Source organism: Martes martes (assembly GCF_963455335.1).
Source record: "Martes martes genome assembly, chromosome: 7".
Taxonomy (NCBI): domain Eukaryota; kingdom Metazoa; phylum Chordata; class Mammalia; order Carnivora; family Mustelidae; genus Martes; species Martes martes.
This window is the reverse complement of record NC_137894.1, coordinates 131,619,770-131,633,091: the sequence shown is the minus strand read 5'-3', so window position 1 is coordinate 131,633,091 and position 13,322 is coordinate 131,619,770.

Sequence of the window (13,322 nt, the reverse complement as noted above, 5' to 3'; positions counted from 1 at the left end):
TGTTTGGTATGTAAATGATATCCCAATAAAACCATCTTTTAAAAATCTCTCCTCGTAATAAATGCCAAACACTCACTAACCCAGATACTTCTGCAGCCATTTTTCCTTTAGAACCGCATTAGATGTGTAGAAAACATACGCTGTTGGAGGGAATTCAATTTTCAACCCAGTGATTCTATATTCATGTTAGCCTCTCATTTCATACTAAGTAACACAGAAACTCCTTGCCCTGAAAAACTCAAAATATTAAAGCTATCACTATGACCAACGTATGAGCTCATTGACAGAGATCCTGAAAGCTTTCGGGTTTCTAGGAAGTCTTCCTAGACATTCAAATACAAATGTTTTAAACTTGCATATTAGCCACTCCAAGGTGACTCCTAAGGTGAAATCTTCATCACAGAAGGGCCGAACCAAGAACCCGTTTTACCTAAGGACCAAAGCAACTCCAATGTCAAGTTTGGCTTCTTTTTAATTCTGAACTATCATGGGGGTAGGAGTGGCGATTTCATCCAAATTGAGGTCTGTTTTCATTTTTACATTGTCTTTCACTAATTTTCATCACGCGTTGTGAATTTTGGTTCAACTTTCACCTGGTAAAAACCAAGGCACACGACAAGGAACGATACAAGGGGATGCCACTGATGACAATGCTAAGCAGGGTGAAAGTCTGAGGAAGGAGGGCAGTGCAGAACAAAGCGAATCAGAAAATCTTAGAACTGGAACCTGGCTTGATTACTTACTTACAAAGTACACAAACTCTGGCAGGTGACTTAATCCTGGCCCTCAGTTTATTCATCTGTAAAATGGGGAGCTTGGAACCAGCTTCTGAGGGTTGTTGGGAGGCATACACGTGACAGTGTAAGGGACATAAAGGAAAAGCAACTGACCCATAGTGAGCATTTGATAAATATGTTCTCCTTAGAGGACTGAGGACTGATTGGTGGTTGAAAGGTACAAAGAAGGAAAGAAAAGAAGATACGGGATGGGGAAGTTAGGTGGAGTCCAGGGTTAACAGAATGTGATCCGTTAAATCGGCTGAAGCCAGAAAAATCCCGGGCCAGACTCCCTGTGCTCAAGGGAAAAGGGCGTTGGAGGAAACAGCAAAATGAGAGCCGAATTGGCCTCTCGGTAAATTCTTTGAGTTCGTAAAGGAGTCCGTCCTGTCAAGAATTTCCTTTGGGCGTATCATGGAACCCCACGTGGATGTGGTGGATGGCAGTAGGATGCCACTGAATGTTATGCGCGGGACACGCAGTTCCTAGCAAGTTACCCACGGTTAACAGGGATATTACAAAGCCTGGATTTTAAGGGGGAAAGCCTTCATGGAAACGTGTAGTCCACGTTAGAAGGTCCCCTCTTTTGACATCCCATTAGGAGGAGACCGGCGTTGTGCAACTGTTCTTTACTGAAAAGAGTAAAACCAAAGTCTTGAAATAGTCAGCAAAATCGAAGTGTCCAAATTTGTTACTGGCGATTGAGCGCCCTCTAGTGTCAGCTAGTGGGGAAGGCACCCTTCAAAAGTCCTAAAATTGGGAAACCCCGCAGGGTTCCAATCTGGAGGAAACTGCCAAACACAGCAATGTTCACAGGGAGACCTCAAAGGCAAAAAAAAAAAAAAAAAAAAAAGTGAAAAGGCATCAGTATGAGACAACTGGGTCCTTTTTTTCTTGATGTTCTGGAACATAGCAGGATTCACAAGATATTTGCTGAGTGAGTGAAGGGCATTAGGTCCGTGGCAAACAGTCCTGGATTAATGCCACACCAGGGCACTCATGTGCAGTGAATACACCACCTGTCAAACTGATGCAGCAATGGAAACCTCGACTGTTTGGACTTTAGGATACTTTCTGAGTGACACACTTGAGTAAGAACTACGGCTGGGTCACCTGGTTGAAATTAAGGAAACGGCCCCACTGGGTCAACCAAAATGTGCATGTCATAAAAGCAAGCCGTCTCTTCCTCTCTGAGCTCTGGCGAGTCCGTCTGCAAAGTTGGGGGGAGTGGAGAACATGGTTTGCCTCTGAGAAAAGTTTACCCATGATCCTACATAGTGTTAGAACTGTAAAACATACTTGATTTATTTATCACCCATGCTGAGTCAGGTGGAAAAAGCACGCTCAGTTCTATAGCCAAAGCTGTTTGGCATCAGATCTGTTACTACACGGAGAGGGGGAATCAAAAATTAACCACACGGCCTTACCTCAAATTGCTCGCCATTCCAGTTTCTTTTGTTGTCCGAAACTTAGATTCAGTAGATTTGACAGAATATGGAACAACTGTTTCCTGGCTATTCCAAGTTTGCCAAGAAGGATCACAAGTCTTGGGGGGGGGGGGGGGTTGTGGGGAGGGGGCGGAAGCCCTGACATGCAATGATCTACTTTGATCAGAGTGCCTGGATTTCTGGAAAAGTCAGCAAGGTATTGGGACCTGCATTATCCCTGCTGGGAGAGAACTTCGAAAGACATGCCCCGTGCAACTGCAGTGCAAATGATGACAAGCACCGTGCTACTTTCTTAGCTTATAAAATCTGGAACACCTCCCCTTCCTCCCTATGTGAATGGCAGCCTAGTATACCTACCTATTGTATCTCTAGCCTGTACCTATGTCCCCCGAAACGGTCGATTACCTGAAATTGAACATCCAAGCAGAACTGCCTGAGATGTTATCTTATAGACCAGGTCTGCCCTGCCTGGTGATGCTTCCCGCAACTACATGGCCTAGAAGTCACAGACAGATCTGTGCCTCAGACACTCTGGTGAGAGGTGCCCAGAGCGCAAACTATGAAAACTCCAATGATCATTCCCAATCTTCTTTTTAGGACCAAGAGGACAAAGGGAAAGCAGATCCCTTAAATACATCAAGAGCACAGGGTGTCACTGGGAAGGGGGTATAACTCTGTTCCCCAGATAAAATCCCTTAGGAGAGGGTGCCCAACAGGCTGGCACTTACACTCGTCATTTCCAAAAGTAAGGCAGGCAGGTGAGCATTGGGAGTAAAAATTCAGGCTACCACTGGTCACCACATTTAACTGGTTACTATTTTAAGTAAGGACTACAAGGAATGAGGTCGGAGAGGGGCAGAGTCCTCCTGCATTTGCTCTGCACTCCCACGATTGTCATTAGGCACCGGGGTACTTTTCAAACTGCAGGGGGTTGCTTTTTCTGGCTCACAGCTAACACAGAGAAATGAGGCCTTCTCTTCTCCAGGCTTCTTGTCTGGGCTCCTGACCTTCCCACACCAGGAGTGCTCTCCCAGTGGGTGGGTCAAAACAGCTTATCTAGAACTCGGGGAGGGTGAAGGAGGTAGAAAGAGTACAGCATTCGAAGACACTGCACTCAGAACTATAGAGGTCATAGAGGTGGTGGGACAGTGTAACAGAATGAAACAGAACACCAAACCCAAAAGCAAAACTTAACTCATCCTCATCGCATGATGTTTTCAAAGGTTCTTCTTTTAATTATTGGAAAAAGATATCCTTGGTGAAAACTGCTGGATATCCCAATAAGGCTATACTTTCTGTGTGTCCCATCCCAAACCGAGCATGGACAACAGCTGATTTTATTGAAAAACACATTTATCTTTAAAAATCAAAAGTATTGGGGCACCTGGGTGGCTCAGTCGGTTAAGCACCTGCCTTTGGCTCAGGTCGTGATCCCAGGGTCCCAGGGTCGAGCCCTGCATCGGGCTCCCTGCTCAGCAGGAAAGTCTGCTTCTCCTTCTTTCTCTCCCTCTGCCCCTGTTCGTGTGCGCTCGCTCTCTCTCTCTCTCTCTCACACACACTCACTCTCTCGCTCAAATAAATAAATCTTTTTTTAAAAAAATCAGAAGTATTTTTAATATCCTATTAAATCACTAAATGTCATTAGGAGGTGACTATAAGTAACTATTGATTTAAGTCTGCCGTCAAATAGAAGAGAGTGCCCTCAAGTTCACAGCGTTGGGTAAAATATCACACACACAGTAATTTGGGCAGCACGGCAGAATCTTAAACTACATCAGTGCTTTATATTGTAAGTCATTCCCAAAACAAAATAAGTGCTTCCTGTGCAAGCAGTCGAACCCAACCAATGAGACACGATTAATAACAGTAATAATAATAATAATAATAATCAGAGCAACACTCACATAGCGCTTCCTAAGTGCAGGCACCGTTCTAAAGCGCCGTCTTCATTTTAGCTGTTTAAATGTATGTACTCTCAGGATCCTCGTTCCCCAGGCAGGAAAGATTTCCCTTGTTTTCTCGGTTTGTAAAGAGGTAACTGGGTAAAAGCGAACACATACTAACTAGCGGCCTTGCCTTAAAACTAGGTCAACGCGTTTCCCACTCTCTAAACCCCAGTGCAAAGAACCCTCTCAGGTCCAAAACGCCAAAAAATGAATTTCTCTCCCAAATCTAAAAATCTGCAATGCTGGGTTTGTACTATCACATAGTGCCATTTTCATTAGCCCTTTCTGAAAAGTAAGTCGGAAACCTCCTTCCTAATGGTTAAAACCATACACCTTGATGGTTTTAACACTGCGCTAGCACCCCGCACAGCTGGACAGGCCACCCCACCTTTTCCCTATGCCGCTCTTTCCCCCTTACCCCCTCCAAGTCCTCCCATAAAGAAAAACCAAACACCGAACTATCAGACATCTACTAAAAGTTTTTAAAAGTTTACAAAAGGCGGCGAATCATTCTGCTGACACAGCGAAACCATCCAGAAGATGTTCCGTAACGAAATATACGTGCAACTTTAAAACATTTTCCCAACTGCCCCATAATTTGTGATGAAGGTCATACTTCAGAGCAACAAACATTTGCTTTGTTCATTCTTTTGCATCGCTTTTTCAACGTGAGCCCCCTCGAGCCAACTATAAATAAGAGTACGTGTGTCACGGAGTCATATTAGTAGCTGGAATTCAGGGTTTATTTGGTTTTTGTGGTTGTTTCATTTTCAAAATGAAAATAAGTTCGTCTTCTTCCTGGATATAAAAGTAATGCATGTCCCTTATAAAGAATCAGAACAATACACAAGAAACAGTCGTGAAAATGAAAGTCCCCTGAAATCTCACCCTCTCAGCCAGTAACACGGAGGGGTGCATATAAATGTGCAAATAAATGTGTTGTGAGTCAAGGAGAGACCCACATAGTCACACACACCTGTGCACGGATACTCGCACAATCTTACACGAATGGGATTATATCACACCTGCTGCTTTTATTGTGGGCAACTCTTCCTCCCTCCAACATTAACTAGACTGTGTCCATGCAGATTTCCCTTCGTTATCACACACACACACACACACACACACACACACACACACACACACACATTCCCATTCATACACACCCACAAATAGAGGGAGGGTTTTTTTGTTCTGCTTTTTGCCATAATGGAATCATATTACACTCATTTTGCATCTTGCTTTTCTGACTCACCGGTATCTCATGGAAATCTCTCTCAGACATCTGGTAAGGCTATAATTCATTTCATTTAATGGCCATGTAATATTCTATGGAGTAATATATTTTAATTTTTCAGCCATTCCCTGATTAACAGCCATTTACCATGTTTCCAGTTCTTGGCAGCTACAAACAATCCTGCAATAAACATTCTTGCACACATGTCCTTACAAATTAGCACTTTTGTTTTTATGGAATAGATTCCTAGGAGTAGGATTCTAGGGTCAAGGGGAATATGTATTTTTAATTTTAATAGATAGTGCCAGATTGCCTTCCAAAAAGGCTGGAACGCTTTACAACTTCAACATACGAGAGCACACTTTCCCCCACATCCCTGTTGGCAACAGGTATTACAGGTTTTTTTTGAGTTTTTGCCAGTTTAACGGGTATAAAGCGGTGTTTCGTTATGAACTTGCATTTCTCTGAATCTGGACTACTGCATGCATTGTTCAAAGTGCATAGTTTGTAGGGGCTGAAATCCAGCCCACAAACGGCTTGCAAAACCAAGCATCCTGGCTGTGTTCAGTGCAGAGGAAGGACCTTTTCTAGGTGATAGGAATGTACTGCCAATAGCCCTGTCCTGACCTCAAGAAACTGGAGCATCTTCGTATATGGCAGGATATCTGAACTTGCTCTTCTGTGAATTTTCTCTTTATAATCAGTTGCTCATTTTCCTATGAAATCACTTAATATTTTTCTTGTCCATTTACAAGAACTGCAATTTGTAAGATTAAGTTTATAGAAATTAATTCTTTGACTACCATCTCTAATATATAGATGTTAGCTATCATTTGCCCCTTTGCTTATGGTACCATTTATGATATGAATTTTTTAATCCATTTTTTAAACCCTCCCCCCCTTTTTTTAACCCCCTAATCTTCTAATCAAATATATTTATTTTCTCTTTTATAACTTCTGGGCTTCCAGTCTTAGTTAAAAAGACATTTTTGATCCTTAGAAAATACATGTAATGTCTTAAATTATCTTGTAAAATATTTATTCCATTTTTTACATTTATCATTTTTTCCATCTGGAATTTATTTGTGCATAAGAAGTAAGATGGAGGTCTAAACTTACTTTCTTCTTCCAGCAGGATACCAGTTGAACCCGCATCATTTTCTCTATTTATTTATTTTTAAGTGTTTTTTAAAGTCAGCTCTACACCCAGTGTGAGTGGGGTTTGAATTCAGAACCAAGAGTCACGTGTTCCATCAACTGAGTCAGCCAGGAGCCCTGAACCCATATTGTTTTAAAAAGGGTTTAATCCTTGGGCTGCCTGAGTGGCTCAGTTGGTTAAGCTCTTGATTTTGGTTCAGGTCCTAATCTCAGGCTCCAGTTATGATCTCAGGGTCATGAGATCAAGCCCCGCATCACCTCCATGCTCACTGATGAGTTGGCTTGTGGATTCTCTCCCTCTCCTTCTCCCTCTCCCCACCCTCCTCTCCCAGGCTCACACTCATGGCAGGCTCTCTCTCTTCCTATCTATCTCTAAAATAAATAAATACATCTTTTTTTTAAAAACTAATTCATCCTTGGGGCACCTGGGTGGCTCAGTGGGTTAAAGCCTCTGCCTTTGGCTCAGGTCATGATCCCAGAGTCCTGGGATTGAGCCCCACATCGGGCTCTCTGCTCAGCGGGGAGCCTGCTTCCTCCCCTCTCTCTCTGCCTGCCTCTCTGCCTACTTGTGATCTCTGTCTGTGAAATAAATAAATAAAATCTTTAAAAAAAAAAAAAAAAACTAATTCATCCTCTAGCTGCTGAATTCAAACGCCTCCTTTGTGGATACTAATCTCGAATGTGCCAGGGCTGGATTCTCACCGTTCCACTGCTCTAATGATTCCTAGCCCAACACCAATGCCTATACCGGTCAGTTCTGATAGCTGATATGCTTTTTTCCCATGACAAATCAGTTATTCTTTGTATCACTTGGAGATTATTTTATAAAGTTGGAGATTATTTTATCTGGTTCAGAAAAAATCCTATAAGCATCCTAAACGGAATTGCATTAGGTGTATATATTATTTTGTGGAGAAATGACACTTTAAATATTGTCTTCATATCCAAGGACATGATAGGCCTTTGCATTCATTCAGATCTTCGTTTGTGTTTTTATCATAGTATTCTGTAGCTTTCTTTATAAGTCTCGTGTCTTGTTAGATTTATATCTAAGTATGTCATTATTTTTGTTGTTGTCGTAAATGTAATACTTTTTTCCACTTTCACTTTTTTTATTTTTTTTTTAAGATTTTCTTTTTAAGTAACCTCTACACCCAAGGTGGGGCTTGAACTCACGACCTTGAAATCCAGAGTCACATGCTCTACCAGCCAGGTGCCCTGCTCCTTACAAGTATTTAAATTCCATCCCCATTACCAGATTATCTTAATTTTTTATGGATTTTATTTATTTATTTGATAGAGAGAGCGATCACATGTAGGCAGAGAGGCAGGCGGCGGCGGGGGGTGTGGGGGGAAGCAGGCTCCCTGATGAGCAGAGAGCCTGATGTGGGGCTCGATCCCAGGACCCTGAGATCATGACCTGAGCCGAAGGCAGAGGCTTAACCCACTTAACCACACGGGCACCCCCAGGTTATCTTATTAATTCTTGTATCCTTTTTTTTTTTTTTTTAACTAGAGTCTGTCAGTTTTTCTAGGTATATAATCATATCATCAGGAAAAAAAAAAGTTTTTCTGTTGTTTTCCAATTTGCCATTCAGATTATAATAATGATTTTAATGGAAATTATTTTCATGTTTCACCACACAGGGCATTATTTGCTTTTAGTTTTTGGTAAATAACTTTTGACATGTTTGTTTCTTTCTGTTACTATTTCCTTAGAGTTTTTATTAGGAATGAGATGAATTTTATCAAAGACCTTTTAGTTTCTATTATATGATCATATAGTTTTTCTTATTATGAATTTTATTCAAAGTTTCCTGAGACTGAATCATCTCAAGAAAGCCTTTCTGGCCCTGGTACATCAGGAGGAGGGGTTACTTCTGCTGTTTTTTTGTTTTGTTTTGTTTTGTTTTGTTTTGTGTATGTGTTTGATAAACTTCTAGGCTGTTTCTGCCAGATTCGATTTACTGATATTTTGAGTTTCTGCAAATATATACTCATTAGTGAGATTGTTCTAGAATTCTCTTTTGTACTACCTTTACCCAGTTTGGGTTATAAAATTATGTGGCTTTGTAAAACAAGTTGGGAGGGTTAATTTTTTCCTGTAGCTTGGAATATATTAAATAACTCCAGAATCATCCATTCTTTAAAGATTAGATAAAACCCTGTTTTGAATCTATCTGTTCCCCATTTTTTTTAAAAGATTTTATTTATTTATTTGACAGACAGAGATCACAAGGAGGCAGAGAGGCAGGCGGTGGGGGCAGGGGAAGCAGGCTCCCCGCTGAGCAGAAAGCCTGATGTGGGGCTCGATCCCAGGACCCTGGGATCATGACCTGAGCCGAAGGCAGAGGCTTTAACCCACTGAGCCACCCAAGTGCCCCTGTTCCCCATTTTTAATGGTATATTTTGAATAATCTTTCTGATTTCTCCTCTGGTAAGTAATCTATTCCATTTTTTCATTTCATCTTGGGTCAAATTTGATAGTTTGTATTTTGGTAAGATACCATCCATTTTGGTAAGATACCACTTCGAATTCACCGCCATGGAGTTGTATGTCACAGTCTGTCAAAATTCCTTTAGTCTTTTTCTGTTTTGTGCTAGGATTATGTCTCCCCTCTCATTCCTAAACCAGTCTATTTTTGCTCTTTTTCTTTTTTCTTTCAAGCTCCTCAAACCAAATGTATACAAGAAATGGATGCATTATAAGCCATATTCAATACTGCATTTCCCTAAAGATAAGTGAGTGCATATGATATGAAACTTAAAAGGAAAAAAAGGAAAAAAAAAAGTGGACAGTAACTCTTCCTGCTCATGTCCTTCAGCCACTCAGCACCCTCCTGAGACACAATTAGTGGAGGGAGGCTCTTCTCTCACTTATGGAGATGAACGCTTATCCCACTAATTGTCTGTCTTTCTTCATTTTTAACATATGCCTTTAAGTATAAATTGTCCTCTAAAAACTGCTTTAACTGCATCCTAGGATTGTAATGTGTTGGGTTTTTTCTTTATTAATCTACTGCCCACTGTAATTTCCTCCTTGGGACGTCTGGGTGGCTCAGTAAGTTAAGCATCTGCCTTTGGCTCCAATCATGATTCCAGGGTCCTGGGATCAAGCCCCCCACTAGAATCCTTGCATGACAGGGTGCCTGCTTCTTCCTTTGCCTGACGCTCCCCCTGCTTGTGCTCCCTTTCTCATTCTGACAAATATATAAAAATCTTTTAAAAAAAAATTTCTCCCTCAACCCACGGGTTATATAGCTATATTCTTTTTCTCAATTCCTTCTTCACCCACAGGAGGATAATACATGCCCACTGAGTTCAGATTTGACCATGTGGTTTCTTGGGCCAATGGACTATTTTTTTTTTTAAGATTTTATTTATTTATTTGACAGAGATCACAAATAGGCAGAGAGGCAAGCAGAGAGAGATAGAGGAGGAAGCAGGCTCCCTGCTGAGCAGAGAGCCCGATTCAGGACTCGATTCCAGGACCCTGGGATCATGACCTGAGCCGAAGGCAGAGGCTTAACCCACTGAGCCACCCAGGCGCCCCGGGCCAATGGACTATTGAGCAGATCAGATGGTCCCTGACTTAGGATGGTTAGTTTTATGATTTTTTTTACTTTACAATGGTGCAAAAGTCATACACATTCAGTAGAAACTGTACTTTGAATTTTGAATTTTTATCTTTTCCCAGGTTAGTGATATGTGTAGAATCCTCTCTCATGGGGAGGTGGCGGCCAGCCACAGCTTCCAACCATGATCAGGAGGGTAAAGAACGCACACACTGACAACCACTCTGCACCCATATGACCATCCCGTTTGTCACTTTCAGTACAGCATCCAGTAAGTTACATGAGATATCTAACACTTAATTGTAAAGTTGGTTTTGTGTTGGCTGATTTTGCCCAATGGTAAGCTAACGGAAGTGTTCTGAGCCCATTTAAGGCAAGCTAGGCTGAGCTCTGATGTTCTATAGGTTAGGCATATTAAATGTGTCTTCTTTTTTTTTTTCCAAAGATTTTATTTATTTATTTGATACAGAGAGAGAGAGTGCCCAGAAGCAGGGGGAGCGGCAGGCAGAGGGAGAGTGAGAAGCAGGCTCTCCAAGGAGCAGGGAGTCCAATGCGGAACTTGAACCCAGGACTCTGGGACCATGACCTCGGCCGAAGGCAGACGCCTAACCCACTAGAGCCACCCAGGTGTCCCTTAAATGTGTTTTCAACTTAACAATGTTTTCAACATATGGTGGGTTTGTCGGGACATAACCCCACCATAAGTGTAGGGAGATCTGTATGCTATATTACAGCACAGTTTTAAGTTCGCTTGTGTGGTTTGGCTAGGCTGTTTGCACTCCAGTGACCACGGCACGAGAAAGCCATGTCCCACATGGAGGCTGCTCCTTCCTTCCTGAATCCCAGAATAAAAAGATACAGAAAAGAGACCTGAAACTAGCCTACGGCTTGGAGCAGAGCTACATCAGGGACAACAGGAACATGAAAGAGAAATAAATGTGCTGTGAGTCGAGGAGGGACGGAGCTTGTTTGCACAATAACCTAACTAAAGCTGACTAACACAATTTGCAGATGCAAGGGGATTCGTTTTCTGTTATCTCTTTGCTATTGATTTCTGGTATAATTGCATGGTGGTCACAAAGCACACACCCTATTATTCCAATCATTTGAAGTTTGTCAAGAACTCCTTTATAGCCAAATATATATCCAGGTTTTAACAAATATTATCTGGCCCTAAAAAGAATACGTATTCTGCAGTCATTGGATATATTTTTATCTACTAATATGTCCGTTAAATCACGTTTGCTCATCACATTGTTCAAATCTCCCATGTGCTTACCAGTGTATGCCCTCTTATCCTATCACTTATAGAGAGCCATAGGCTAAACCAGCCTGTTATTAAGATTTTGTCCATTTCTGGGGCGCCTGGGTGGCTCAGTGGGTTAAAGCCTCTGCCTTCGGCTCAGGTCATGGTCCCAGGGTCCTGGGATCGAGCCCCACATCGGGCTCTCTGCTCGGCGGGGAGCCTGCTTCCTTCTCTCTCTCTGCCTGCCTCTCTGCTTACTTGTGATCTCTGTCAAATAAATAAATAAAATCTTTAAAAAAAAAAAAGATTTTGTCCATTTCTCTTTGTAGTTCCATCAATTTTTGTTTTATACATTGTAAGCCTTCATTATCAGATGATTCAAAGGTAGATTCTTGGGGTGCCTGGGTGGCTCAGCTGGTTAAGTGCCCAGCTCTTGATTCCAGTTCAGGTCATGATCTCAGGGTTGTGGGATCGAGTCCTGTGTCGGGCTCCGTGCTCAGCAAGGAATCTGCTTGAGATTCTGTCCCTCTCCCTCTGCCCTTCTCCTTGCTCACATCCACACTCTCTGTCTCAAATAAATAAAACCTTTTTTTTATTTTTTTTAAAGATTTCATATATTTATTTGACAGACAGATCACAAGTAAGCAGAGAGGCAGGCAGAGAGAGAGGGGGAAGCAGGCTCCCTGCTGAACAGAAAGCCCGATGCGGGGCTCGATCCCAGGACCCTGGGATCATGACCTGAGCCGAAGGCAGAGGCTTTAACCCACTGAGCCACCCAGGCGCCCCATAAATAAAACCTTTTAAACAAAAAGAGCAAAGGGGCGCCTGGGTGGCTCAGTGGGTTGGGCCTCTGCCTTTGGCTCAGGTCATGGTCTCAGGGTCCTGGGATCGAGCCCCGCATCGGGCTCTCTGCTCAGCAGGGAGCCTGCTTCCTCCTCTCTCTCTCTCTGCCTGCCTCTCTGCCTACTTGTGATCTCTGTCAAAAAAATAAATAAAATCTTTAAAAAAAAAAAAAAGAGCAAAGGTAGATTCTTCCCATGACTCCAGGAAACTGAACATGTAATCATTACAAAGTGACTATTTTATTTCTAGTTATGGTTTTGCCTTAAAATCCATGCTGTTTAATACAAACACAGCCGCACAACTGTCTCTCCTAGCTCACATGAGGTTTTTACTCTCCTTTGACTCTCAAAATTTTTATATCCTTATGTTTTTAGATGTGTCTCTTATAAGTAACTGATAGTTGGGTTTTGTTTTGTTTTTTTATCCAGTCTAATAATCATTGTCTTTAACTGAAGCATTTAATCCAGATACAGTTCATGTAAATTCTGATATATTTGGATTCAAATCAATTCTATTGGGGCGCCTGGGTGGCTCAGTGGGTTGAAGCCTCTGCCTTCGGCTCGGGTCATGATCTCAGGGTCCTGGGATCAAGCCCCACATCGGGCTCTCTGCTCAGCAGGGAGCCTGTTTCCTCCTGTCTCTCTGCCTGCCTCTCTGCCTACTTGTGATCTCTGTCTGTCAAAATAAATAAAATTAAAAAAAATAAAAAATAAAAATAAAATCAATTCTATTAATATTATGGGCTTTGTTCTTTTTTATTTTAACTCCAGTCTAATTAACACACAGGGTTATATTAATTTTAGGTGTCAAATACAGTGATTTAACAATTCTATACTTTAGTCAGTGCTCCTACATGTACTCCTAATTCCCACGCCTATTTCACCCATTTCCCCACCCACCTCCCCTCTGTTAACCACCAGTTCTCTATAATTAAGAATCTGTTTGAGGGGGGGTTCTTTTTTTTCTTTGCTTGTTTGTTTTGTTTCTTAAACTCCGCATATGAGTGAAATCATATGGTATCTTTCTCTAACTTATTTCACTTAGCATTATAGTCCCTAGATCCATCCATATTGTTGCAAATGATGAGAGGTCA